The 15,582-nt window shown below is 43.3% G+C and overlaps 1 protein-coding gene across 1 annotated transcript in view; it reads right to left on the reverse strand.

The window, feature by feature from the left end:
* The window catches only part of LOC148010019 (peroxisome biogenesis protein 3-1-like), an 87,256-nt gene extending 72,629 nt beyond the window's left edge, over positions 1 to 14,627 (reverse strand). Inside the window, exon 1 of the mRNA XM_087673083.1 lies at positions 14,222 to 14,627. The gene's annotated coding sequence lies outside the window, so the exon portion shown is untranslated. The remainder of the gene's footprint in view (positions 1 to 14,221) is intronic.
* Positions 14,628 to 15,582: the final 955 nt, after the last annotated feature.

The raw sequence follows: 15,582 nt of genomic DNA on the forward strand, positions 1-15,582 counted from the left end.
CACAAAATCACACCATCCCGAACCCCTTTTGGCAGTGATGTCACTCCAAGGCAGTTGACAGGAAAAGGGGGGCAAAGGAGGGGCAGTTTCTTTTTCTTTTGGGTGGGGGGAGGGGGGTATATGTGGAGATGTATGGTGGTCTCTATCACAAGGACATGAAATTTTGATACTCTACTTAGCACTTGATTGAGAGTGAATCAAATGTGCAATGTGACTTACGCATGTGGTGTGCAAGTTAGTCATTTTATAATGTGGGACCCACGACTTACAGAAATCAGTTGAAGCCAAAGGCAAAACTTGTGACAAGTTGTACTAATAGATACCAAGTGGTACTTAGTGTCACTTTGGGTCTAAAACAATCATTTGACCAATAAGTATCAATGGTGACACTAGAAACTAGGTATTAATTGATGCTTATTCAAGGGTCAAATAATGCACAAGACCACTTGGGGGTCAAAATGGCCTATCCAATTAAGTTGTGGATGGACGTAATCAATTTTATGGGCAAGGTCAAAGGCCTAAATTAATTTTCAAAATTAATCAATTATGAAAGTTAGTTAAATGGCTAGAAATTGGTGAAATTTGGATTAGAAAGGCTAGCATTTGGCAAAACTTACCGATACAAGTGGAAAGAAGGCTATTGGAGGGTAGAAAGAGAGAATCACAAACATTTTGAGTTTGGTAGAGATGCATAGAGAGAGAGAGAGAGAGAGAAAGTTGCACCTGCAATGTGAAGGCCATAGCAGCCTTCAAAGAAGCACAAAGTAGTAGGCGACGGCCTAAGAGACCCCTGAGAATGCAAGCGACAACAGTTTTGAGCTACAAGGAATTATGGGATACAACCTTGGCAGAGCATCACTATGGACCTTATCTTTGAGCTTTTTAGGCACCTACGGAAAATGATGGGATATGAACCATTATTTGCAGGTTCAATAAGGAGGCCCATTTCATTCCAATGAGGAGAAGATAAAGGCTGATCATATAGCACATTTATTTTTGCAAAATGTATAAGTATCATGGCATGCCAAAGTCGATCATCAATGATCAAGACCCTCAAGTGACTAGTTTATTTTGGAAGGGGCTGTTTGGAAACATGGGTACCACGCTAAAATTTTATTCGTCCTTCCATCTGCAGAGAGATGGTCAATCAAAAAAGGCAAATTCTATAGTGCTTCATCTCTTAAGATGCTATGTGTTTAAGCATAAGACATAATGGGAGTAGTATTTACCTTTGGTAGAATTTGCATACAATAATATAGTGCATAGTTCCACCGGAAAAGCTCCATTTGAAGTTGTGGAGGGTGGCAAGAAAGTCCCCCCTGTTTTGCACACAAAAGATAAGATTTTTGAGAGACTAGTCGTTATGTGGAAAACACAGATACAGCCTATACAAAGGTCAAGGATACTCTTCAAAGGTCTCAAGAGAAGCAAAAGAAGGCAGTTGATCACCGTAGACCTACTTTGCAATTTGCAAAGGGTAATTATGTCAGAAGTGGAGCAGCGGTGGAAGCATAAACATGTGCTGAAATAAACTGCTGAAACACAAGACAAAAAGAGAAAAGAAAGAACACGATACAGACGAGAACTCAGATGTATGCACGGGAAATGGAATCCATATATCTGAACACGAGACAGTCGCATACAACAGTGAGTCACTGGCTGCGTGGGCACTGGCACTGGCTCCTCTCTCCACAGAGTCTGCAGATGGTGAAGATGATGATAATGACTGAGGAGGAGCCACTGAGTATATATAGACTGAAAAAGTGGGGAGCAATAATGCTGGTCGGACAGCATTAATGCTGGCCGACTGGTGCATAAAAATGCTCCACTGGCATAAAATGCCACACTAGAAAAAAACCTAAAATACCTAATAAAAATGCCCAGCCCAGATCAAGCTCAGACTCACACATGAGCTGACAAATACTCTGCTAACACCCTCTCTCAGATCATGAGTGATCTGATACAATACAATAGTACAATGAAAAGGGATCAGAAACTATACAACATAGAACCACCAAGTAGAACCATGGATACCCAAGCAGTGGGTGATCAAGCCACCACCAAGGTGCCTCGGAGAGAACCTGATGTCGATGTCGATCGTACCAAACACCTGAAAATAGAGAAGATCATAGCATGTCTCTGTGTCCATCACCAATGTCTTGCAGTAGCATACAAGACCAGCCTGTCAAAAATGCCCCTGAACATAGGTGACCATGAATTCCCCGCCTTTGGCCAGACCACCAAAGTGTCCCCTCATGTGAGCTCCAGACGAAAGCCTCCCGCTCTCTGTCAGATAACCAACTCATCATGAACCTGGATGTCAATCCCAGCTCCAGGATTTGATTCCGCCAGACTGAAGTCGATGCGTCAGGGACGTCCCTCTCTGGAACCTGTGCACCTGTATAAAAGTATAGATGAGGCACGGCTGCCCCATCTGAACACCCGCTCACACTCCCTCTCTGGCACAAGAGAGTCGTGAGGGATGACCTCATCACCACCACTAGAAAGCAGCCGAGGAAGGGGCCACCAAGCCCTTCCCGCGATCCAAAGAAGAGGATCCCTTCCGCGCCTTGGACTTCACCTTGGTCGGAGGATCGGAGTCGGAGTCTGATGAAGGAGAGGACTCATCGGTAGAGTCAACATCCCGCTTCGTCTTCTGCTCCTTCTTCCTGGAAGCCGCTAACTTCTTGCAGTCCTTCCGCAAATGTCCCTTCTTGCCACAGTGGTAACACTGGGCCTTCGACTTCTTCTTCCCATCACCCCTCTCTGAAGCTACATAAGCCTCACCTCCATAATGTGCCGGAAGCCGCCCCTGTAATCTCAAGGATGCATCATGGTTGTCCTCATCAAAGTCTTCAGGAAGAGGAAAAGGACGGAGAGGTCGAGCAATAGCTCCACAGACGATGACAGCACGCCATGTGAGATAATCAAGTCCATGTAACGTATCATCAGTGAAAGTGCACGGAGGAGCCATATGGAGAGGATAAGAAGAGAAGTAGAGAAGAGATGGAATTTAGAGAGGAAACACAGCCAAAACACAAGCACAGACTACAGAAAATGAGAGTTCACATGCAATATAACCCAAAATCTGATCAATAGAAGACAAAATCTGCTGCAGAAAGTCAAAAAATCAGTCAAAAACTGCCAAAAACAGAGAAAACGGCCTGAATTAACAGTCACCCAGCCACGAGAGATGCTGAATCAGCAAAAACGCAGGCTGTAAACTGCAGGAAAACAGGTAGAAAACTGTTGCCAGCAGCTACAGATGAAAAACGCAGGCAGCAGAGGGTGCGTAGGCAGCAGAGGGTGCGGAGGCAGCAGGCGATGGCAAAACTGCAAAAAACGCAGGCTGAAAACAGCCCCAAAACAGGTCGCCTGTCTGCAACAGCAATCGTCAGATCAGCAGGGGTACTAAACAGTCCTGAAATCAGCAAGAAAACACAGCAGAAACACAAATCCTGAAAACTGATACCATGTCAGAAGTGGAGCAGCGGTGGAAGCATAAACATGTGCTGAAATAAATTGCTGAAACACAAGACAAAAAGAGAAAAGAAAGAACACGATACAGACGAGAACTCAGATGTATGCACGGGAAATGGAATCCATATATCTGAACACGAGACAGTCGCATACAACAGTGAGTCACTGGCTGCGTGGGCACTGGCACTGGCTCCTCTCTCCACAGAGTCTGCAGATGGTGAAGATGATGATAATGACTGAGGAGGAGCCACTGAGTATATATAGACTGAAAAAGTGGGGAGCAATAATGCTGGTCGGACAGCATTAATGCTGGCCGACTGGTGCATAAAAATGCTCCACTGGCATAAAATGCCACACTAGAAAAAAACCTAAAATACCTAATAAAAATGCCCAGCCCAGATCAAGCTCAGACTCACACATGAGCTGACAAATACTCTGCTAACAAATTATGTGTTGTTGCATTTTGAAAAGACAAGGCTAAAAAATATAAAAGATAGAGAAAGATTGTATCCAAAGCCGAGTATGAGATATTATGGTCCCCTCCAAGTGTTCGAGAGGATCGGCAATGTTGCTTATAGACTGAAATTGCCTCCACATTGGCAAGTACACAATGCTTTTCATGTGAACTTGTTGAGGCCTTTTCATGGTGATGTGCCAAAATATGTATTTGCTAAAATTCAGCTAGAGATTGAGGAGTTGGATGAGATATTGATATCCAAGCAAATTTTGACACAGAAGAAAAAAATTCGAAGGTAAAGTTTCCAAAAGATACTTGGTGAAGTTTTAGAATTTATTTACCAATGGATGCTAGGTGGATGAAAGAGAGTGACCACTAGCTTGGCAAACCATTCTCAATTATTGCAACTTTAACTCGAGGCTTTTCAATTAGAGCTAACTTTCGATCAAGCTCAATCGAGTTCAATAAAGCAAGGGTCCAAAGTATTACCTCATGCTCAAGGGGGAGATAACACTTCCACTCCTCCACTAATTGACAACTTTGGTATATAGTGGACCTCAAGGCCGGACTTTCAATCTCAAACTTAGTCAAGTTTAATAGAGTAAGGGTCCAAAGCACCACCTCATGCTCAAGGGAAAGGTAGCACTTCCACTTCTCCACTAGAGGAAAACTCAAATGCCTCTCACTAACATCTAAGATCCTGTCAGGCCGTAGCTTAAGGACTCCTTGGCTAGGCATTACAACTTGTTGATCATCAAGCACATGACTAGGGTTAGGTACATACTTTTTCAGTAGATTGATATGGAATACATTATGAACCTTTAGGTTCTCGGGGAGTTGAAGTCTGTAAGCATTAGGTCCTAGGCACTTGAGGATCTTGTAGGGTCCACAATACCTTGGACTAAGCTTTTTGCATTCACCCAAGGATAGGGAACTCTTCTTTGGACGTACGCGAATGAAGACCATGTCACCTTCAACGAAGGATCTATCTTGACGTTTCAAGTCCGCGTAAGCCTTCTGTATATCCTTGGCGGCTTGGATGTCCTGTCTTATTGACTTGATTTGGCCATCCATATCTTCCAGCATCTGTTTTGAAGCTTCAACCCTCAAGGTTGGATCTGAAAAGTTTAAAAGACTACGACAGTCGTGCCCATACAATGCTTGAAAGGGGGTCATCTGAATACTTTGTTGGTAAGAAGCATTGTAGGCGAACTCAACCAGTGGCAAATATTGAATCCAATTTTTGGGTTCACGACAGCAGTGTGCCCTTAGCATATCCTCAATGACTTGGTTGGCTCGCTCCATTTGACCGTATGTTTGGGGATGGTAAGCTGTACTGAGTCCCAATGGCTTCAAAGATGGCCCTCCAGAAGTGTTATGTGAAGAGAGAGTCACGATCACTAATGATTCTTCTAGGCAGCCCATGCAATTTGAATATCTCCTGATAAATAACATTGCAATGTCTGAGGCTTTATAGTTTGTCTTAACAGGGATAAGATGTGCAACCCTGGTGAGCATATCCACCACAACCATAATGGAGTTGTAACCTCCCTGAACTTGGGGCAAGCCAACAACAAAGTCCATACTGATGAATTCCCATTTCATTTGGGAAATGTCAAGTGGTTGCAGTTTTCCTGGCATTTTGACATGTTCGGCCTTAACACGTTGACAAGACAAACATTCAGTGACATATTTGAGAACGTCACCTTTAAACCTCTCCCAATAATAGCTCTTTCTGACTGCATTGAGGGTCTTGGCATAGCCGGGATGTCCTGAAAAAGGTGAGTCATGGGCTTCCCAAAGTATCTTCTGTTTAAGTGATTGGCTTGCTGGAATACATAATCTCGTTCTATAGTAGACAAGTCCACTATTGATAGAGAATTCTAGATACTTTGCCTATAGCTTCAGGTCTTGATCCTTGATGGGGATCTCCCTTAGCAATTTCTAATAGGTTGAATCATGGCATGCCTCTTCTTTAGCTAGCTCAAGTATTGGGTTGTTTGGCATGGATACCTTTGTGGCTAAAGATCTTGTTGTTGATGGATCTTGTAAAATCAGAGAATTCAGAAATGCCTTGCGACTAAGTGCATCGGCAACTACATTCTCCTTTCTGGGCCGGTATTTGATTTCAAAATCATATTCCTCCAGCACTTCAACCCATCAACATTGCCTCATATTGAGCTCATTCTGGGTAAAAATCCATTTAAGACTTTATGATCCGTCACTAGGGTAAACTTGTTACTCAGCAAGTAGTGTCTCCAAAGCTTGAGAGCATGGATGACAGATAACAGCTCCAGATCGTGGGTAGCATAGTTCCTTTCATGGCTCTTCAGTTTCCTTGAAGAGTATGCTACAGGATGACCTTTTTACATAAGCACACATCCTAAGGCAAGTGTGCTAGCATCAGTTATTACTTCAAACTCCTTACTAAGGTCCGGAAGTTTCAAAATAGGTGCTGATACCAAGCTTTGCTTTAGTTTATCAAAGCTGGACTGTTCAGCAGGTGACCATACAATTGATGTTTGCTTCTTCAGTAGATCGGTCAGCGGTGCTACAATCAAAGCATAGTTTTTTATAAAGACCACGTACCATCCTGTCAATCCAAAAAAACTACGTATTTCTTTGACAGTTGTAGGCGTTGGCCACTCCAGAACGTCTCTGACCTTGGCCGGGTCTACTGAAATTCCTTCCGCTGATACAATGAATCCCAGATATTCAATCTGTCGCTTGAAAAATGCACACTTCTTCTTTTTGGCATAAAGCTTGTGTACCCTCATTGTCTCAAGGACGATGCGAAGCTGGGGTTCATGATCTTCTTCCTGTTTGGAGTAGACTAAGGTATCGTCAAAGAAGATGAGTACGAAGTCATCAAGATATGGCCTAAAGATATCCTGCATTAGCCTGTTGAAGGTAGCAGGAGCATTTGTCAACCCGAATGACATGACCAGGAACTCAAAGTGTCCATATCTTGTGCTGAATGCCGTCTTTGGGATATCTTCTTCCTTGATCCTTATCGGATAATATTCAGACCTGAGATCGATCTTGGAGAAGATCTTCGCACCTTGAAGACAGTCAAGAAGTTCATCTATTCTTGGAATGGGATATTTGTTCTTAATGGTTGATTGATTCAACCCTCTGTAATCAACACATAGCCGAAGCGTTCCATCTTTCTTCTTTTGGAACAACACTGGAGCTCCCCATGGTAAACTGCTAGGGCGGATGTAGCCTTGGTCTAACAGTTCCTTGAGTTGCTCCTTCAGCTCAATCGCTTCCGGGATGGACATTCTATATGGCCTCTTTGCGATTGGTGCAGCTCCTGGCGCTAGCTTGATTTCATTATCAACTTCCCTTTGAGGAGAAAGTTCCGTCAGCTCTTCAGGAAATACGTTATGGCTTCCCAGCCTCTCCTTGAGTTGTGACCAGTTCCCCTTCAGAATTTCGAAAGGAAACTTGGCCCTTTCCACAGTGAATGTGGGCATCATTAGGTTTAAGCCAATCCATTCCGAGCAAACACTCATGGATACCTAGGTTCATAACCCTGAATCTGACCGAAGTCGACTTTCCACCCAGTAGAAATTTCACCTTCACAGTTTGCCCGGTACAAGTGACCTCACGACCATTTGCTAATTCTGCAAGTAAGGTAGGTGCGTCTATTGTGGCTATTCCTAATCTTTTTGCACAAACTGGTGAAATAAAGGAATGTGTACTGCCACAATCAATCAAGGTTTTGAAGCTTTTACCTTGATAATCCGATGGGGTTTGAATCACCGAAAATTGGCGATTCGGGCCTTTCTTGTGAAGAGCGGCATGAATTGTGGCCCTCTCAAAGTCAGCTTCCATGGTTGGGTCTTCTTCATCACCGAACTCCTTGTTGGCGACACTGGGGGTTCTCCCTCTGGCCCGGGTGGCGGCTCCTTGGCCACGGACAGTTCCCTGGGATGGTCCTTGACGTTGTCCTCTGTTAAGCTTGGGACACTACCTTTTAAAATGACCGGGCTCGTTGCAATGGAAGCAACGAAGATTGCGGCCATTACCTTGAGTAGGAACAAAATTATTTACAATGTTGGTTCTAGCTTTCTTCCTTTGTCCCGGATTTTGGCCTTGCGCTCTCTTTGCCTGGGCCTATACACTCCTTTGTTCTGATTCTTGTAAGACCAAGTCTTGTTATTTCTTGGCTTGGTCTGCATCTCCTGTATTATGGGTGCAACTCGAATGAGCGTATCCTGAAGATCTGTTGGGCGCATTGATTCGAGGCGGGTGTTTACGGGTGGGTTTAATCCGGCACAAAACTTTGACACCTGTTGTATCATATCCATTTGTGGCACATACTTCAAAAGAGAAACGAACTTTGAATAGTATGCGTCAAGAGATAAACCAAGCTGTTTCAGCTCATAGAACTTGTTCATCTTCTGCGTGCGGTAGGCATGTGGTAGATATCTTCCTCGCACAGCTCTTTTTAGCTTCTCCCAAGTAACTAACCCTTCCGAGATCCCTTGGTCTCTGCACCAAGACTTCCACCAAAGTCTTGCTTCGCCGGTAAGCTTCAGCTTGGCGAGCATTGCTTGATTGGCGGACGCAGTACCAGCTGCTTCGAAATAATCCTCCATGGATTCGATCCAAATCTCGACATCAATTTGGACGGTCCTTCCCTTGCCATCAAATTCTGGTGGCTTGATTTGCTTGAGAAGAAACTTCTTCTCCTGAATCACGGCCGTACTTGGTATAGGGGTCGGACTAGGAATCTGGACTTGAGGTTGTGCCTGGGCATTGAGATTCTTAACGTTAAAAACTTGCTAAGCGTTTCTCACATTACATTTCATGCCCAATTCAGCTTTTAGCCAAGTGACCTAATCACTTAACTTCTTTACCAATACTCACAGCCAAGACAATCATTGATAAAAAAAGTCTATTTCATTCATATGGGTATAGCCCTTTCGAGTACAATTATTTTTGGGAAGATGGAACAAGCTGATACATTAATTCGGGGAGAATAAGCTTGTGTTACATTCAACTACAAGAACTGAGTAATAGTATGGATTGGGGTCATGGATTTTCAAGAATTGATAGGTCATAGGAAGCTTAGGGTATCCTTTCCTTTGATACCCGTTCTTTTCATAATGTCCCAATGCCTTGATTCTGTCGGCAGGGATTATTCGAGTCACTTCCTCGTACACATACGTGTTCTGCTTGACCTTTCAACCACCGACATGTAGGGTTGCGTTTGCGAGAGCCTCAACAAAGATAAACAGCTTCACGATCTTTAAGTCCTCCATCCACTTGATTCTCTTCAAGTTGGTTCGAAGGTACGCAAGTCGGTGGGCAGCTATGTAATAAATTCCTGAATCACCCGTCCATCTCCGTTCCACGTACAAGGGTGAAGGATTGTAGATGCGGTCTAGGATATTCATCATATCGAGCCTCCGTCGGTAATCTAAAGCACGCATCGCGGTCATAAACATAACCTGGAACACCAAGAATTTATTTCATGCTTCACAACTCTACAGGTCAGCATCGATAAGTAAATAAGGAAATGTTCTTAACAGCGACATTTGCTCTATTTCCCCTCATTAAGTTTCCATGAAATTATTAGATCCTCGTTGGTTCGCTCTGATACCAACTGTAACGTGTCCACCTGTTCACTCGTAGGACACGTTTTAGCAGCCCATCGGAAAGAGAGTCCAGAAAGCGCCGCCCGGCACTCCCTCGGAATGTCACAGGATTTGCGATCGAGGTCTTCTCGAGTCTGCCACGAAGCGGAAGCATTCCGGCCGTTTCCACTTAGGACCAACCTGAATCAGGGCTTTCCTAGTGGTCAAATTCCTAGAACAGTAGCTAGCGTCGAACCCCAGGCGAACTACTTTACGCAGAAACGTCAGGGTCGAAGCGGATTCATGCTGCACTTGGTTCAAGGAGAATGGAAAACGAGAGGGATACAAAGCTCAACCTCTCTGCCCGTAAGGTATAGTCCCATTCCGTTCCCCTAAAACAGCATAAATCGAGACTCTAGTACTCTATATTCTAGGTCATCGTTTCTTGCTGTCAATTTCCTTCGAGAAAAGTTCCCGGCCAACCGGGACCACCCTTCCGTAGGACGGACCCATGGTCACATCCACCGCACTTTCCTCAGGGTTGCTTTAGTTATCTAATTACCTGCCACATTTAGTTTGACACGCAAAAACAACTTCCTTAATTAATCACCGATTCCTTCACGTAATCTTAGCACTGACATAGGAAAACAATGTCAAGCAAGTTCCTTTTCAACAGTTGATCTTATTTATCAGTCTTTGGAATACATCATATAATCCAGCCCGAAGGCTATTCCATAATCCAACCCGAAGGCTAATCCATAATCCGCCCGAAGGCAATCCAGCAATCCTCAGAGATCGTTATTCTAAGTTTCCGCCCGTAGACTAGTATGCGGGCCTCAAGATCCAATCCCGAGTCACGTCGGCCTCTTGTGCAGGACCCGAAGACAAGGGATTTACGGCCAGAGCCTCCCCTGGCACACAAGCATCCTCCTGCTCTAAGTAGCACCCACGGAGAGACCTCTCGCGGCGGGTTCGGTCCACCTACACGGCGCGGCTAACAACCCCCTTGGTTAGGGTCAGGCAGACAGTCGAGGTTAACTGATGCTGCCTCTCCCTCCAGACCTTCAACCTGAAGCATTAATTATTTTTCCAACTTTAATTCCTTGAGCAAAGAAGTACAAACAGTGCTCCTACTTGTACAAACACAATCAATCCAGTGGTCGTTTGTTTGGCCAACTGCTAGGGTGTGAATCCTTCTCTCCGAATGCATCCAGTATTCGATCCGAGATCAATTGCAACTTAGCAAGATCCCAAGGGTTTTGTTATTTGTTTACCCTTTTATTCTTGGGTTAGGGTTTATACCCTATTAACCCAAATTAACCAGCACCTTAGGTTCCTTAAATTAAGACAGTAAATCCTGGGCAACCTTGTCGCCCTAACTTGATTGGTCAATTGCTTGCTAGGCAAGACATAACTTCTCTAACTTGGCAAATCAGCCCAAGGAAGGGTGATGTAGCAGGATGACTACTCATCCTCTTGTAGATTAAACTTGTACTTAGAACCTGTCAACCTTGTTCCAAGGAGTGGCAAATCTATCTTGTGATTTAAACACAAAACCATGCGACGTTGCAACTTGTTGCACGAGACAAGTGTCGCACCTAACTTGTGGAATCATTTCTCCCATCAAACGGCGTTCCTTGGTCAAGAAATACATTTGGTCAAGATGTAGGGTTTGGGAGTCCTCTTGACCCAACCCAACCCTAACCATACTAGGCCGACAACGTTTGGCCCTAGGGTTTCTAAACTCAATCGGAAGTCTAGTATTAGGCCAATTTACCCTAGGGTAAAAACCCTAGATCGTTATTGTATGGGCATCTAACTAACCCTAACATTCCGTGAATGTGGGTAGGACCTTTGAGGTCGGAATTATCAAGTCGGTTTTTCCGAGTGCGATACTAAGCAGAATTTTAACGCGGCTTAGCTCTACCTAGCGCATTGAAGTGGTCATCATTTGAGTTACACCCTTACAACGAATTACCTAACTGATCTAATTGTCTTGAGACAAGAGGTAATCTTTCCTTAGAAGAGATGCAAATCCTTTTCTTAAGAGATGTAAATAATTGCAAGACATAACATTCCATGGAAATATGCGATTCATAGACTTTTCCTTCTATACAGCTAAAAGATTTCAATGATCATTTATTTTCCCTCGCGCTAAGACTATAATGATGCAACGGAACCAAGCCTTAATGATTGACAATTTAGGGCTAACTCGTATAAAACCTACGTTGAATTTCGTCAAGAACTATGCTCATAACCCTTCGCTTAATGCATTGAATTCAAGCTTTAATATGAAATTGCATTCTTGCCTAAAATACAATCTTTGACGGAAAGACTCCATGCATGAACGAATACCATGAGACCATTATCAATTCAATTCGTCCTTCGACACTCAGCCCAACCTAGGATGTAATTATCACCGCATGCCATTTGCAAGGTACTTAAATCCCCTTCATGCAATGCGACTACTTGGACATCATTTAATGGATGTTAATGATTAACTCATACGAATCACAACTAGGAAATTATTGCCTAGATGCATTATGCGTTGTTCTTTTTCGCGAGGCAATCAAGGATGCATTTAGACAAATCCACCTTTTAACCTATGCAATAGGATTGCACTTGGAAATGCAAGCAATTTCAAAATGCACATCATGCAACTAATTCTTGTACATCGGTGACTAATCTAAAATTTCCAAACATGATTAAACTTGCCTATGAGAATTGGATATGCCTAGTGTATTCGTCCCATGCGAAACCAATTTTTAAGAACCTGGGCATTGAGGTCCGGGTGTTATCCGCATGCGAACTCGGAGTGAAGGCTCCCGCATGTGCGCCTCTCGCCATTTTCTTGGATTGACGACTCAAATCCCGGTTCAGCAACTTCCTCTTGGGCCCTTTATGCGTTACGAATCCCTCTCCGACCAAGTATTTCTCCTTTGTGCAGGACATGGACCTTTGCAGACTTGGTTTTTTATAAAAAAACCCGCAATGCACAGGAGAACAGGCTTTATGAAAGCCTAAAATTAGAAGCTTCCAAAGAAGCTTCTAAGCTTCTGTTCTCTGTCAGAAAACGTGGAGAGAGAATGAAGTGATGGAGGGGATAATGAAAAGGATAATGATTAGGATGATGGTAATGATGATGAGGTGGCAGTGGGCCAACATGGCGACAGCAGGCGTCGATGGCGGCAGCTCCCTGGCATAGCGCGTTTTTCATGGCAGCATTAGCAGTCGTTTTTCCTTCTCTCCTCCCCCCAAGCTTCAAGAAGGGGGGAGAGGGGTTTCATATAGTTAGAGGGGGGGGAAGATAGCCACACATGTGGCTAGTTTGCATGCTTCCTCCTCCCCCCGTGCTCTTCTACTTCTCATCACTCCTCTCACACTCCCTTTCCCCCTGCCATGCATCTGTTGAGGGGGGGGGGGAGGGAATTATTAAAAAAAATTGTCAAAATTTTAACCATTATCCCATTTTTCCCTCTAAAAGAGGTGTTCTCTTGCGGGCTTGCGGTTTTCAAGCCACGGCATCTTATACACGTCACGGAGCTGGAATTTATCAATGCGCGCGGAGGGAACACTTAGCCACCAACATTTATCGGCGCGGAAGATTATTTTGAACCGCTTTTTGCGCATCGTGTGCGGGGTCATTAATATTTCGTACGGAAATATTACACATCTCCTTTTTGCTCCTCGATGCTTTAACTGCAAAAAAAGGATGGTTCATGGTATACCTGCATTGATTATCGTACTTGAATAAAATCACAAAAAAGAATCCCGCAGATATTTGACATTTTGGATAGATTGCAAGGGGCAGCCATATTCAACCACATTGATTTAAAAAGCATGTATCATCAAACATGTACTAGACCAAAGGATATACTAAGGCAGCTTTCAGCATATCTTTTGAGTTGTTTGAGCTTCTTTTCATGCTATTTGGGTTTATGAATGTTGTTGCCACATTTAATCGGATGATGTATCACATCTTTAGACTACGTTGAGTATCTGTGGGGATATTCTTTGACAACATGATTGTTTTTTTTTTAAATGAGGTAGAGCATAGGAAACACTTTGACAATGATGTGGGGATATTCTTTGACAACATGATTGTTTTTTTAAAGAATGAGGTAGAGCATAGGAAACACTTTGACAATGATGTTTAATGAATTGCATCTGCGTTAGTTGGTCATTAACAATAAGAAAAGTGAGTTCTTTTTGCATGAAATCCACTACTTGATGTGCTTATTGAACGAGACTTTCCTTCATGCTTTTTCACAAATTGGAGCATGCATGGCTAGTAATCTAGTTCTGAGAGTTATTTTAACTCCTTGAGACACTTGCTCCAAGCCTCATTGTCCTCCCACCGTTTTTGCATAGTTGCTCATACAATAAACATGAAAAACCCAATAGACATAATGAGGGCATAATGGAATCCATACGTTGTTTGCCGAGTGGTGACACATGAAAACACGCCTCACAACCCAAAGATGAGATGAAAAGGAGTGCCAATGGGAAGAATGACTTAAGCAAATCAAACAATCTCGATGGAAAAATCTTCTCTATCCAGAACAAAAGCAAAACAATCACACAAAAATGCCTCTTGTGACTCAGTGTAGTATCAAAAGAAATTCTTTTAAGAAAAGAGAATGGCATCACATCTGTAATTCCAAAGCAATACACATGAACAAGAGAGAATTGTCACCTTCCAAGGCTTCAAAGGTGACCCTCCAACTACATCGCTGTATTATTGCCACTTTGGTCAGTAATGTCGGTTCTAGCCTCGGTGTTGCCACTATCAGAACACCTTCACCCGCAGAATAGCCATCGCTAGCTATTTACAAGGTGCCGCTGCCGTACAGGCAAAGTATGACTTGCTCCAAACTCTGTTTGGTCGACTGTCTCCACCAGCCCAAGCGCCACAACCATCACCTTCCTGAGCATGTTGCCACACCACACAGCAGACTTGCCATCGACGAAATAGCCAGCGGCCTCCTCCAAAACCCCCCTCCCTGGTTGCTGGGACCTTCTCGCCACTAGCGAATGGGAAAGGAAGGAGGAGGCCTTTTCTAATTGACTAAGGCTGAAGCCTTCTTCGAGTATATACTCGACCTTTGCTTTCTCTCTCTCTTGTAAGTTCTTGTCCACCTTGCGTCAAACGCAAAATTCACTTTTCTTTCTTTACACGTCCATCTATTGAAGGTTTTTGATTTATCTTTTTTTTTTGTTTGGAACTCATACAAAATCTATACTATTAGTTAAGGAGAGGTGGGGGGCAGGTGCCACGTGGTAGCCCTTGCAAAAATTGCGCCCGCCCCGGTGCAAAGCAACGGGACGAGTCTAGGCATGGAGCGCCTAGTACAAACACTAATGAAAACCAATGCTCAAAAAAGCGAACGTTGCTACTATATGCTAGTGCTTTTTAAGGTGATAAGTATTGCAATTATCTACCCATACAATGTTGCTGCTTTTCGATTTTCCCGTGAAATTGATGTGAGCTACATCATCCATCCTTTACTGCTCTGGAGTACCATGAGCTCCATCCGTGCTACTGTCTGTCCAACTACTCTCATCCATTGCTGTTGTCAGGTACTGTGAGCTTGCCGATGTCTATTTTGTGAGCTCCATCTATTTCTCCTATCCGTTCATTGATGTTGTCCATCGCATTACTACTGCTTGTTGTAAACGTCCATTGTCCATTGCCTATGGACATACATTGTTCATCGTCGTCTTTCCATTCCACCTTTAGTACGCCTTCAATACACACAAAGACAATGGAGTTAACTAGTAATTAGGTATTATGTTAGTAGTTAACTAGTATGTTTGTTAGTAATAATTAATTATTATTTATTTTGATTAATTAATTAGGTTACTTTAGCCATTATTAATTAATTATATGTAGTAGTATTAATCAATTAGATATATGGTAGTTCTCAGTAAATTATGTGCTACTTTAGTTCTTAGTAGTTAATTAGTAAAAATTAAATTACATTTGTGTTCGTTTAGTTTTTTTGTTGTGTGTGTTTAATTAGTTATTAGGCAGGCTATGGAGTTTAGTTACACATT

This window comes from Lygodium microphyllum, chromosome 30 (genome assembly GCF_053477565.2).
Source record: "Lygodium microphyllum isolate KBCC chromosome 30, Lygodium_microphyllum_v1.1.10, whole genome shotgun sequence".
Classification (NCBI taxonomy): domain Eukaryota; kingdom Viridiplantae; phylum Streptophyta; class Polypodiopsida; order Schizaeales; family Lygodiaceae; genus Lygodium; species Lygodium microphyllum.